Source organism: Ambystoma mexicanum, chromosome 6p (genome assembly GCF_040938575.1).
Source record: "Ambystoma mexicanum isolate Mex_15411 chromosome 6p, UKY_AmexF1_1, whole genome shotgun sequence".
In the NCBI taxonomy this organism is placed as follows: Eukaryota; Metazoa; Chordata; class Amphibia; order Caudata; family Ambystomatidae; genus Ambystoma; species Ambystoma mexicanum.
The window spans coordinates 895,495,765-895,510,438 of record NC_090935.1 but is presented as its reverse complement, the minus strand read 5'-3'; positions in this window follow the sequence as shown (position 1 = coordinate 895,510,438).

Sequence of the window (14,674 nt, the reverse complement as noted above, 5' to 3'; positions counted from 1 at the left end):
AAAAACTAATGAGTACTTATGACATTACCAAAAAACGAAGTGAAAAAAGTACAAACCAATTAGAATACGCCATCAGGTATCTAAACTGCCCAAGACTGTATAACAAGGACACAGATAAATGAATACCGCAGAACTGTAACAATAAATGCACAGTTAGAATACGCCAACAGGTATCTAGCTGTTGTTAAAATCAGCAACAAAGCAACAAACATAACATTGAGCAGAAAGAACAAGGAAACACTCAAAAAAAACAAACAAATAGTTTGTAGCATAGCAAATTAACAGGTAATTCATAGAATTTCGCAGAGAAGTGTCGCAAGCGGCTGGCGCAGAGTGTCCGCGTGCGATTGACTGCGCCAGGCACGTGCGCTAAAACCGATTTCCGCGCACAGCGTATTCATGGATTTTAGGCTCCCAAACCAGCCGTGGCGCAGAGTATCGCAGCGACCCTGCAGCAGCGCCAGTAACGCCCCCAAGAACGCCCTCGCGCAAGGAAAAGCCATCAAAATCGCTAAATCATCGCAAAGGGCTGCGCTAACCCTGGACCAGTTTACAGGGCTGCCAAACAAGGAACGCAAAGCGGGTAACGTGCATATCAGGGGTACGCGTGAAGTTATACATGCGATTAGCCAGGGTACGTGTATTACAGGGGTACGCGGGAAGTTTAACACGCGATTGGCCAGGGTACGTGTATTACAGGGGTACGCGGGGAAGTTTAACACGCGATTAGCCAGGGTACGTGTATTACAGGGGTACGCGGGAAGTTAACATGCGATTGGCCAGGGTACGTGTATTACAGGGGTATGCGGGAAGTGTAACACGCGATTAGCCAGGGTACGTGTATTACAGGGGTACGCGGGAAGTTCAACACACGATTGGCCAAGGTACGTTACAGGGGTATGCGGGAAGTTTAACATGCGATTAGCCAGGGTACGTGTATTACAGGGGTACGCGGGAAGTTTAACACGCGATTAGCCAGGGTACGTGTATTTACAGGGGTACGCGGGAAGTTTAACACGCGATTGGCCAGGGTACGTGTAATTACAGGGGTATGCGGGAAGTTTAACATGCGATTAGCCAGGGTACGTGTATTACAGGGGTACGCGGGAAGTTTAACACGCGATTAGCCAGGGTACGTGTATTACAGGGTACGCGGGAAGTTTAACACGCGATTGGCCAGGGTACGTGTATTACAGGGGTATGCGGGAAGTTTAACACGCGATTCGGCTGGGTACGTGTATTACAGGGATGCGATTTGGCCAGGTACGTGTATTACAGGGGTGCGCAGGAATATCACACGCGATTTGGCTGGGTACGTGTATTACAGGGGTGCGTGGGAATCATCACACGCGATTTGGCTGGGTACGTGTATTACAGGGGTGCGTGGGAAGTCACACGCGATTAGGCTGGGTGGGTCCTCACAGGTGTTCCCTGTACACCCTCCACGGCCCCTGCAGGCAGCCTACAAAAACAGGGGACTACCCTGCACACCTGCTCATGTCCCCCTGCACCCCCACCCCCCAGCAGTGCAGGGGCAGCCTCCACCAGGCCCCCACTCATGTCTCCCACCACCCCCACCCTCCCGCCACCAGGGGCAGCCTCCACCAGGCCCCCACCCATGTCTCCCACCACCCCCACCCTCCCGCCACCAGGGGCAGCCTCCACCAGGCCCCCACCCATGCCTCCCACCACCCCCAACCCCCAGCAGTGCAGGGGCAGCCTCCACCAGGCCCCCACCCATGTCTCCCACCACCCCCACCCCCCGCCACCAGGGGCAGCCTCCACCAGGCCCCCACCCATGCCTCCCACCACCCCCCAACCCCCAGCAGTGCAGGGGCAGCCTCCACCAGGCCCCCACCCATGCCTCCCACCACCCCCAACCCCCAGCAGTGCAGGGGCAGCCTCCACCAGGCCCACACCCATGTCTCCCACCACCCCCACCCCCCCGCCACCAGGGGCAGCCTCCACCAGGCCCCCACCCATGTCTCCACCACCCCCAACCCCCAGCAGTGCACGGGCAGCCTCCACCAGGCCCCCACCCATGTCTCCCACCACCCCCACCCCCCGCCACCAGGGGCAGCCTCCACCAGGCCCCCACCCATGTCTCCCACCACCCCCACCCCCCGCCACCAGGGGCAGCCTCCACCAGGCCCCCACCCATGTCTCCCACCACCCCCAACCCCCAGCAGTGCACGGGCAGCCTCCACCAGGCCCCCACCCATGTCTCCCACCACCCCCACCCTCCCGCCACCAGGGGCAGCCTCCACCAGGCCCCCACCCATGCCTCCCACCACCCCCAACCCCCAGCAGTGCAGGGGCAGCCTCCACCAGGCCCCCACCCATGTCTCACCAGCCCCCACCCCCCCGCCCCCAGGGGCAGCCTCCACCAGGCCCCCACCCATGTCCACATTGCACCCCCACCCCCCAGCACTGAGGAGCACCTTCCAGCAGGCCCCCACTCATGTCCACTCATGTCCACTTGCACCCCCACCCCCCAGCACTGAGGGGCACCTGCCAGCAGGCCCCCACTCATGTCTCACTCATGGCCCCTTGCACCCCCACCTCCCAGCAGTGCAGGGCACCTGCCAGCAGGCCCCCACTCATGTCCCCTTGCACCCCCCACCCCCAGCAGTGCAGGGCACCGGCCAGCAGGCCCCAACTCATGTCCCCTTGCACCCCCACCCCCCAGCAGTGCAGGGTACCTGCCAGCAGGCCCCCACACATGTCCCCTTGCACCTCCCTCCCCCAGCACTGAGAGACACCTGCCAGCAGGCCCCCACTCATGCCCCCTTGCACCCCCACCCCCCAGCACTGAGGGGCACCTGCCAGCAGGCCACCACTCATGTCCCACTCATGTCCCCTTGCACCCCCCACCCCCTCAGAAGTGCAGGGCACCTGCCAGCAGGCCCCCACTCATGTCCCACTCATGTCCCCTTGCACACCCACTGCCCAGCAGTGCAGGGCACCTGCCAGCAGGCTCCCACTCATGTCCCCTTGCACCCCCCCCCCCAGCAGTGCAGGGCACCTGCCAGCAGGCCCCCACTCATGTCCCCTTGCACCCCACCCCCCAGCCCTGAGGGGTACCTTACAGCAGGACCCCACTCATGTCCCACTCATGTCCCCTTGCACCCCCACCCCCCAGCACTGAGGGGCACCTGCCAGCAGGCCCCCGCTCATTTCCCACTCATGTCCCCTTGCACCCCCACCTCCCAGCAGTGCAGGGCACCTGCCAGCAGGCCCCACTCATGTCCCCTTGCATCCCCACCCCCAGCAGTGCAGGGCACCTGCCAGAAGGCCCCCACTCATGTCCCCTTGCAGCCCCCACCCCCAGCAGTGCAGGGAACCTGCCAGCAGGCCCCCACTCATGTCCCCTTGCACCTCCCTCCCCCAGCAGTGCAGGGCACCTGCCAGCAGGCCCCACTCATGTCCCACTCATGTCCCCTTGCACACCCCCCCCAGCAGTGCAGGGCACCTGCCAGCAGGCCCCCACTCATTTCCCCTTGCACCACCACCCCCCAGCAGTGCAGGGCACCTGCCAGCAGGCACCCACTCATGTCCCACTCATGTCCCCTTGCACCCCCACCCCCCAGCCAGTGCAGGGCACCTGCCAGCAGGCCCCCACTCATGTCCCCTTGCACTCCCACCCCCCACCAGTGCAGGGCACCTGCCAGCAGGCCCCCACTCATGTCCCGCTGCACACCCACCCCCCCAGCAGTGCAGAGCAACTGCCAGTAGGCCTCCACTCATGTCCCCTTGCACCCCCAAACCCCAGCACTTAGGGGCACCTGCCAGCAGGCCCCCACTCATGTCCCCTTGCACCCCCAGCACTGAGGGGCACCTGCCAGCAGGGCCCCACTCATGTCCCCTTCCACCCCCACCCCCCAGCAGTGCAGGGTACCTGTCAGCAGGCCCCCACTCATGTCCCCTTGCACCCCCACCCCCCAGCACTGAGGGGCACCTGCCAGCAGGCCCCCACTCATGCCCCACTCATGTCCCCTTGCCCCCCACCCCCCAGCAGTGCAGGGCACCTGCCAGCAGGCCCCCACTCATGTCCCACTCATGTCTCATGCACCCCCACCCCCCAGCAGTGCAGGGCACCTTCCAGCAGGCCCCCCACTCATGTCCCACTCATGTCCCCTTGCACCCCCACCCCCCAGCAGTGCAGGGCACCTGCCAGCAGGCCCCCACACATGTCCCCTTGCACCCCCCACCCCCCAGTACTGAGAGACACCTGCCAGCAGGCCCAACTCATGTCCCACTCATGTCCCCTTGCACACCCACCGCCCAGCAGTGCAGGGCACCTGCCAGCAGTCCCCCACTCGTGTCCCCTTGCACCCCACCCCCCAGCAGTGCAGGGCTACTGCCAGCAGGCCTCCACTCATGTCCCCTTGCACCCCCACCCCCCAGCACTGAGGGGCTCCTGCCAGCAGGCCCCCACTCATGTCCCCTTACACCCCCACCCCCAGCAGTGCAGGGCACCTGCCAGCAGGCCCCCACTCATGTCCCCTTGCACCCCCACCCCCCAGCACTGCAGGGCACCTGCCAGCAGGCCCCCACTCATGTCCCCTTGCACCTCCATCCCCCAGCAGTCCAGGGGACCTGCCAGCAGGCCCCCACTCATGTCCCACTCATGTCCCCTTGCACCCCACCCCCCAGCAGTGCAGGGCACCTGCCAGCAGGCCCCCACTCATGTCCCACTCATGTCCCCTTGCACCCCCATCCCCCAGCAGTGCAGGGCACCTGCCAGCAGGCCCCCACTCATGTCCCACTCATGTCCCCTTGCACCCCCACCCACCAGCAGTGCAGGGCACCTGCCAGCAGGCCCCCACTCATGTCCCCTTGCACACCCATCCCCCAGCACTGACGGGCACCTGCCAACAGGCCCCCACCCATGTCCCACTCATGTCCCTTGCACCCCCACCCCCCTGCAGTGCAGGGCACCTGCCAGCAGGCCCCTCCTCATGTTCCACTCATGTCCCCTTGCACACCCACCGCCCAGCAGTGCAGGACACCTGCCAGCAGGCCCCCACTCATGTCCCCTTGTGCCCCCACCCCCAGCAGTGCAGGGCACCTGCCAGCAGGCCCCCACTAATGTCCCACTCATGTCCCCTTGCATCCACACCCCCCAGAAGTGCAGGGTACCTGCCAGCAGGCCCCCACTCATGCCCCTTGCACCCCGACCCCCCAGCAGTACAGGGGACCCTGCCAGCAGGCCCCCACTCATGTCCCCTTGCACCCCCACCCCCAGCACCGAGGGGCACCTGCCAGCAGGCCCCCACTCATGTCCCCTTACACCCAGCAGTGCAGGGCACCTGCCAGCAGGCCCCCACTCATGTCCCACTCATGTCCCCTTGCACCCCCACCCCCCAGCAGTGCAGGGCACCTGCCTGCAGGCCCCCACTCATGTCCCACTCATGTCCCCTTGCACACCCACCCCCCAGCAGTGCAGGGCACCTTCCAGCAGGCCCCACTCATGTCCCCTTGCACCCCCACCCCCAGCAGTGCAGGGCACCTGCCAGCAGCCCCCCACTCATGTCCCCTTGCACACCCACCCCCAGCACTGAGGGGCACCTGCCAACAGGCCCCCACTGATGTCCCACTCATGTCCCCTTGCACCGCCACCCCCCAGCAGTGCAGGGCACCTGCCAGCAGGCCCACACTCATGTCCCCTTGCACCCCCACCCCCCAGCACTGAGAGACACCTGCCAGCAGGCCCCCACTCATGTCCCCTTGTGCCCCCACCCCCCAGCACTGAGGGGCACTTGCCAGCAGGCCACCACTCATGTCCCACTCATGTCCCCTTGCACCTCCACCCCCTCAGAAGTACAGGGCACCTGCCAGCAGGCCCCTACTCATGTCCCACTCATGTCCCCTTGCACACCCACCGCCCAGCAGTGCAGGGCACCTGCCAGCAGGCCCCACGTCATGTCCCCTTGCACCCCCACCCCCCAGCAGTGCAGGGCACCTGCCAGCAGGCCCCCACTCATGTCCCACTCATGTCCCCTTCCACCCCATCCCCCAGCAGTGCAGGGCAACTGCCAGCAGGCCCCCACTCATGTCCCACTCATGTCCCCTTGCACCCCCACCCCCCAGCAGCGCAGGGCACCTGCCAGCAGGCCCCCACTTCTGTCCCCTTGCACACCCACCCCCCAGCAGTGCAGGGCACCTGCCAGCAGGCCCCCACTCATGTCCCCTTGCACCCCCACCCCCCAGCAGTGCAGAGCACCTGCCAGCAGGCCCCCACTCATGTCCCACTCATGTCCCCTTGCACACCCACCCCCCAGCAGTGCAGGGCAACTGCCAGCAGGCCCCCACTCATGTCCCCTTGCACCCCCACCACCCAGCAGTGCAGGGCACCTGCCAGCAGCGGCCCCCACTCATGTCCCACTCATGTCCCCTTGTCCACCCACCGCCCAGCAGTGCAGGACACCTGCCAGCAGGCCCCCACACATGTCCCCTTGCATCCCCACCCCCCAGCAGTGCAGGGCACCTGCCAGCAGGCCCCCACTCATGTCCCACTCATGTCCCCTTGCACCCCACCCCCAGCAGTGCAGGGCACCTGCCAGCAGGCCCTCACTCATGTCCCCTTGCACCCCCACCCACCAGCAGTGCAGGGCACCTGCCAGCAGGCCCCCACTCATGTCCCCTTGCACACCCATCCCCCAGCACTGAAGGGCACCTGCCAACAGGCCCCCACTCATGTCCCACTCTTGTCCCCTTGCACCCCCACCCCCCTGCAGTGCAGGGCACCTGCCAGCAGGCCCCCACTCATGTTCCATTCATGTCCCCTTGCACACCCACCGCCCAGCAGTGCAGGGCGCCTGCCAGCAGGCCCCCACTCATGTCCCCTTGCACCCCCACCCCCCAGCAGTGCAGGGCACCTGCCAGCAGGCCCCCACTCATGTCCCACTCATGTCCCCTTGCACCCCCACCCCCAGAAGTGCAGGGTACCTGCCAGCAGGCCCCCACTCATGCCCCTTGCACCCCCACCCCCCAGCAGTACAGGGCACCTGCCAGCAGGCCCCCACTCATGTCCCCTTGCACCCCCACCCCCAGAACTGAGGGGTACCTGCCAGCAGGCCCCCACTCATGTCCCACTCATGTCCCCTTGCACCCCCACCCCCCAGCAGTACAGGGCACCTGCCAGCAGGCCCCCACTCATGTCCCCTTGCCCCCCCAGCACTGAGGGGCACCTGCCAGCAGGCCCCCACTCATGTCCCATTCATGTCCCCTTACATCCAGCAGTGCAGGACACCTGCCAGCAGGCCCCACTCATGTCCCCTTGCACCCCCACCCCCCAGCAGTGCAGGGCACCTGCCAGCAGGCCCCCACTCATGTCCCACTCATGTCCCCTTGCACACCCACCCCCCAGCATTGCAGGGCACCTGCCAGCAGGCCCCCACTCATGTCCCCTTGCACCCCCACCCCCCAGCAGTGCAGGGCACCTGCCAGCAGGCCCCCACTGATGTCCCCTTGCACACCCACCCCCAGCACTGAGGGGCACCTGCCAACAGGCCCCACTCATGTCCCACTCATGTCCCCTTGCACCCCCACCCCCCAGCAGTGCAGGGCACCTGCCAGCAGGCCCCCACTCATGTCCCCTTGCACCCCCACCCCCCAGCAGTGCAGGGCACCTGCCAGCAGGCCCCCACTCATGTCCCCTTGCACACCCACCCCCAGCACTGAGGGGCACCTGCCAACAGGCCCCACTCATGTCCCACTCATGTCCCCTTGCACCCCCACCCCCCAGCAGTGCAGGGCACCTGCCAGCAGGCCCCCACTCATGTCCCCTTGCACCCCCACCCCCCAGCACTGAGGGGCACCTGCCAACAGGCCCCCACTCATTCCCACTCATGTCCCCTTGCACACCCACCCCCAGCGGTGCAGGGCACCTGCCAGCAGGCCCCCACTCATGTCCCCTTGCACACCCACCCCCCAGCACTGAGGGGCACCTGCCAACAGGACCTCACTCATGTCCCACTCATGTCCCCTTGCACCCCCACCCCCCAACAGTGCAGGGCACCTGCCAGTAGGCCCCCACTCATGTCCCACTCATGCCCTCTTGCACCCCCACCCCCCAGCAGTGCAGGGCACCTGCCAGCAGGCCCCCACTCATGTCCCCTTGCACACCCACCCCCCAGCACTGAGGGGCACATGCCAACAGGACCCCATCATGTCCCACTCATGTCCCCTTGCACCCCCATCCCCCAGCAGTGCAGGACACCTGCCAGCAGGCCCCCACTCATGTCCCCTTGCACCCCCACCCCCCAGCACTGAGGGGCACCTGCCAGCAGGCCCCCACTCATGTCCCCTTGCACACCCACCCCCAGCAGTGCAGGGTACCTGCCAGCAGGCCCCCACTCATGTCCCATTCATGTCCCCTTGCACCCCCACCCCCAGCAGAGCAGGGCACCTGCCAGCAGGCCCCCACTCATGTCCCCTTGTACACCCACCTCCCAGCAGTGCAGGGCACCTGCCAGCAGGCCCCCACTCATGTCCCCTTGCACACCCACCCCCCAGCAGTGCAGGGCACCTGCCAGCAGGCCCCCACTCATGTCCCACTCATGTACCCTTGCACACCCACCCCCCAGCAGTGCAGGGCACCTGCCAGCAGGCCCCCACTCATGTCCCACTCATGTCCCCTTGCACCCCCACCCCCCAGCAGTGCAAGGCACCTGTCAGCAGGCCCCCACTCATGTCCCCCTGCACACCCACCCCCCAGCACTGAAGGGCAACTGCCAGCAGGCCCCCACTCATGTCCCCTTGCAGCTCCATCCCCAAGCAGTGCAGGGCACCTGCCAGCAGGCATCCACTCATGTCCCACTAATGTCCCCTTGTACACCAACCCCCCAGCAGTGCAGGGCACCTGCCAGCAGGCCCCCACTCATGTCCCCTTGCACCCCCACCCCCTAGCAGTGCAGGGCACCTGCCAGCAGGCCCCAGTCATGTTCCCTTGTACCCCCACCCCCTAGCAGTGCAGGGCACCTGCCAGCAGGCCCCCACTCATGTCCCACTCATGTCCCCTTGCACCCCCACCCCCCAGCAGTGCAGGGCACCTGCCAGCAGGCCCCCACTCATGTCCCCTTGCACCCCCACCCCCCAGCAGTGCAGGGCACCTGCCAGCAGGCCCCCACTCATGTTCCCTTGCACACCCACCCCCAGCACTGAGGGGCACCTGCCAACAGGCCCCCATTCATGTCCCACTCATGTCCCCTTGCACCCCCACCCCCCAGCAGTGCAGGGAACCTGCCAGCAGGCCCCCACACATGTCCCCTTGCACCCCCACCCCCCAGCACTGAGAGACACCTGCCAGCAGGCCCCCACTCATGTCCCACTCATGTCCCCTTGCACCCCCACCCCCCAGCACTGGGGGGCACCTGCCAGCAGGCCACCACTCATGTCCCACTCATATCCCCTTCCACCCCCACCCCCTCAGAAGTGCAGGGCACCTGCCGACAGGCCCCCACTCATGTCCCCTTGCACCCCCACCCCCAGCAGTGCAGGGCACCTGCCAGCAGGCCCCCACTCAATTCCCCCTGCACACCCACCCCCCAGCAGTGCAGGGCACCTGCCAGCAGGCCCCCACTCATGTCCCCTTGCACCCCCACCCCCCAGCAGTGCAGGGCACCTGCCAGCAGGCCCCCACTCAATTCCCCCTGCACACCCACCCCCCAGCAGTGCAGGGCAACTGCCAGCAGGCCCCACTCATGTCCCCTTGCACCCCCAACCCCCAGCACTGAGGGGCACCTGCCAGCAGGCCCCCACTCATGTCCCCTTGCACCCCCAGCACTGAGGGGCACCTGCCAGCAGGCCCCCACTCATGTCCCACTCATGTCCCCTTGCACCCCCACCCCCAGCAGTGCAGGGCACCTGCCAGCAGGCCCCCACTCATGTCCCACTCATGTCCCCTTGCACTCCCACCCTCCCAGCAGTGCAGGGCACCTTCCAGCAGGCCCCCACTCATGTCCCACTCATGTCCCCTTGCACCCCCACCCCCCAGCAGTGCAGGGCGCCTGCCAGCAGGCCCCCACTCATGTCCCCTTACACCCCCACCCCCAGCAGTGCAGGGCACCTGCCAGCAGGCCCCCACTCATGTCCCCTTGCACCCCCACCCCCCAGAAGTGCAGGGCACCTGCCAGCAGCCCCCACTCATGTCCCACTCATGTCCCCTTGCACACCCAACCCACAGCAGTGCAGGGCACCTGACAGCAGGCCCCCACTCATGTCACCTTGCACCCCCACCCCCCAGCAGTGCAGGGCACCTGCCAGCAGGCCCACACAAATGTCCCCTTGCACCCCCACCCCCTATCAGTGCACAGCACCTGCCAGCAGGCCCCCACTCATGTCCCACTCATGTCCCCTTACACCCTCAGCCCCCAGCAGTGCAGGGTACCTGCCAGCGGGCCGCCACTCATGTCCTCTTGCACCCCCACGCCCCAGCAGTGCAGGGCACCTGCCAGCAGGCCCCCACTCATGTCCCCTTGCACCCCCAACCCCAAGCACTGAGGGGCACCTGCCAGCAGGCCCACACTCATGTCCCCTTGCACCCCCAGCACTGAGGGGCACCTGCCAGCAGGCCCCCACTCATGTCCCACTCATGTCCCCTTCCACCCCCACCCCCCAGCAGTGCAGGGCATCTGCCAGCAGGCCCCCACTCATGTCCCCTTGCACCCCCACCCCCAGCACCGAGGGGCACCTACCAGCAGGCCCCCACTCATGTCCCACTCATGTCCCCTTGCACCCCCACCCCCCAGCAGTGCAGGGCACCTGCCAGCAGGCCCCCACTCATGTCCCCTTGCACCCCCACCCCCCAGAAGTGCAGGGCACCTGCCAGCAGGCCCCCACTCATGTCCCCTTGCAGCTCCATCCCCCAGCAGTGCAGGGCACCTGCCAGCAGCCCCCACTCATGTCCCTCTCATGTCCCCTTGCACACCCACCCCACAGCAGTGCAGGGCACCTGCCAGCAGGCCTCCACTCATGTCTCCTTGCACCCCACCCCCCAGCAGTGCGGGCACCTGCCAGCAGGCCCCCACTCATGTCCCCTTGCACCCCCACCCCCTATCAGTGCACGGCACCTGCCAGCAGGCCCCCACACATGTTCCACTCATGTCCCCTTGCACCCCCACCCCCCAGCAGTGCAGGGTACCTGCCAGCAGGCCGCCACTCTTGTCCCCTTGCACCCCCACCCCCCAGCAGTACAGGGCACCTGCCAGCAGGCCCCCACTCATGTCCCCTTGCACACCCACCCCCAGCACTGAGGGGAACCTGCCAACAGGCACCCACTCATGTCCCACTCATGTCCCCTTGCACCCCCACCCCCCCAGCAGTGCAGGGCACCTGCCAGCAGGCCCCCACTCATGTCCCCTTGCACCCCCACCCCCTAGCACTGAGGGGCACCTGCCAGCAGGCCCCCACTCATGTCCCACTCATGTCCCCTTGCACCCCCACCCCCCAGCAGTGCAGGGCACCAGCCAACAGGCCCCCACTCATGTCTCCTTGCACCCCCACCCCCCAGCAGTGCAGGGCACCTGCAAGCAGACCCCCACTCATGTCCCCTTGCACCCCCACCCCCTCGCAGTGCAGGGCACCTGCCAGCAGGCCCCCACTCATGTCCCACTCATGTCCCCTTGCACCCCCACCCCCAGCAGTGCAGGGCACCTGCCAGCAGGCCCGCACTCATGTCCCCTTGCACACCCACCCCCCAGCACTGAGGGACACCTGCCAACAGGCCCCCAGTCATGTCCCCTTGCACCCCACCCCCCAGCAGTGCAGGGCACCTGCCAGCAGGCCCTCACTCATGTCCCCTTGCACACCCACCCCCAGCACTGAGGGGCACCTGCCAACAGGCCCCCACTCATGTCCCACTCATGTCCCCTTGCACCCCATCCCCCAGCAGTGCAGGGCACCTCCCAGCAGGCCCCCACTCATGTCGCCTTGTACTCCCACCCCCCAGCACTGAGGGGCACCTGCCAGCAAGCCCCCACTCATGTACCACTCATGTCCCCTTGTACCCCCACCCCCAGCACTGAGGGGCACCTGCCAGCAGGCCACCACTCATGTCCCACTCATGTCCCCTTGCTCCCCCACCCTCCAGCAGTGCATGGCACCTGCCAGCAGGCCACCACTCATGTCCCACTCATGTCCCCTTGCACACCCACCCCCCAGCAGAGCAGGGCACCTGCCAGCAGGCCCCCACTCATGTCCCCTTGCACACCCACCCCCCAGCACTGAGGGGCACCTGCCAACAGGCCCCCACTCATGTCCCACTCATGTCCCCTTGCACACCCACCCCCAGCAGTGCAGGGCACCTGCCAGCAGGCCCCCACTCATGTCCTCTTGCACCCCCACCCCCCAGCAGTGCAGGGTCCCCTGCCAGCAGGTCCCCACTCATGTCCCATTCATGTCCCCTTGCACCCCCACCCCCTAGCAGTGCAGGCCACCTGCCAGCAGGCCCCCACTCATGTCCCACTCATGTCCCCTTGCACCCCCACCCCCCAGCAGTGGAGGGCACCTGCAAGCAGGCCCCCACTCATGTCCCCTTGCACACCCACCCCCGAGCACTGAGGGGCACCTGCCAGCAAGCCCCCACTCATGTACCACTCATGTCCCCTTGTACCCCCACCCCCAGCACTGAGGGGCACCTGCCAGCAGGCCACCACTCATGTCCCACTCATGTCCCCTTGCTCCCCCACCCTCCAGCAGTGCATGGCACCTGCCAGCAGGCCACCACTCATGTCCCACTCATGTCCCCTTGCACACCCACCCCCCAGCAGAGCAGGGCACCTGCCAGCAGGCCCCCACTCATGTCCCCTTGCACACCCACCCCCCAGCACTGAGGGGCACCTGCCAACAGGCCCCCACTCATGTCCCACTCATGTCCCCTTGCACACCCACCCCCAGCAGTGCAGGGCACCTGCCAGCAGGCCCCCACTCATGTCCTCTTGCACCCCCACCCCCCAGCAGTGCAGGGTCCCCTGCCAGCAGGTCCCCACTCATGTCCCATTCATGTCCCCTTGCACCCCCACCCCCTAGCAGTGCAGGCCACCTGCCAGCAGGCCCCCACTCATGTCCCACTCATGCCCCTTGCACCCCCACCCCCCAGCAGTACAGGGCACCTGCCAGCAGGCCCCCACTCATGTCCCCTTGCACCCCCACCCCCAGAACTGAGGGGTACCTGCCAGCAGGCCCCCACTCATGTCCCACTCATGTCCCCTTGCACCCCCACCCCCCAGCAGTACAGGGCACCTGCCAGCAGGCCCCCACTCATGTCCCCTTGCCCCCCCAGCACTGAGGGGCACCTGCCAGCAGGCCCCCACTCATGTCCCATTCATGTCCCCTTACATCCAGCAGTGCAGGACACCTGCCAGCAGGCCCCACTCATGTCCCCTTGCACCCCCACCCCCCAGCAGTGCAGGGCACCTGCCAGCAGGCCCCCACTCATGTCCCACTCATGTCCCCTTGCACACCCACCCCCCAGCATTGCAGGGCACCTGCCAGCAGGCCCCCACTCATGTCCCCTTGCACCCCCACCCCCCAGCAGTGCAGGGCACCTGCCAGCAGGCCCCCACTGATGTCCCCTTGCACACCCACCCCCAGCACTGAGGGGCACCTGCCAACAGGCCCCACTCATGTCCCACTCATGTCCCCTTGCACCCCCACCCCCCAGCAGTGCAGGGCACCTGCCAGCAGGCCCCCACTCATGTCCCCTTGCACCCCCACCCCCCAGCAGTGCAGGGCACCTGCCAGCAGGCCCCCACTCATGTCCCCTTGCACACCCACCCCCAGCACTGAGGGGCACCTGCCAACAGGCCCCACTCATGTCCCACTCATGTCCCCTTGCACCCCCACCCCCCAGCAGTGCAGGGCACCTGCCAGCAGGCCCCCACTCATGTCCCCTTGCACACCCACCCCCCAGCACTGAGGGGCACATGCCAAGAGGACCCCATCATGTCCCACTCATGTCCCCTTGCACCCCCATCCCCCAGCAGTGCAGGACACCTGCCAGCAGGCCCCCACTCATGTCCCCTTGCACCCCCACCCCCCAGCACTGAGGGGCACCTGCCAGCAGGCCCCCACTCATGTCCCCTTGCACACCCACCCCCAGCAGTGCAGGGTACCTGCCAGCAGGCCCCCACTCATGTCCCATTCATGTCCCCTTGCACCCCCACCCCCAGCAGAGCAGGGCACCTGCCAGCAGGCCCCCACTCATGTCCCCTTGTACACCCACCTCCCAGCAGTGCAGGGCACCTGCCAGCAGGCCCCCACTCATGTCCCCTTGCACACCCACCCCCCAGCAGTGCAGGGCACCTGCCAGCAGGCCCCCACTCATGTCCCACTCATGTACCCTTGCACACCCACCCCCCAGCAGTGCAGGGCACCTGCCAGCAGGCCCCCACTCATGTCCCACTCATGTCCCCTTGCACCCCCACCCCCCAGCAGTGCAAGGCACCTGTCAGCAGGCCCCCACTCATGTCCCCCTGCACACCCACCCCCCAGCACTGAAGGGCAACTGCCAGCAGGCCCCCACTCATGTCCCCTTGCAGCTCCATCCCCAAGCAGTGCAGGGCACCTGCCAGCAGGCATCCACTCATGTCCCACTAATGTCCCCTTGTACACCAACCCCCCAGCAGTGCAGGGCACCTGCCAGCAGGCCCCCACTCATGTCCCCTTGCAC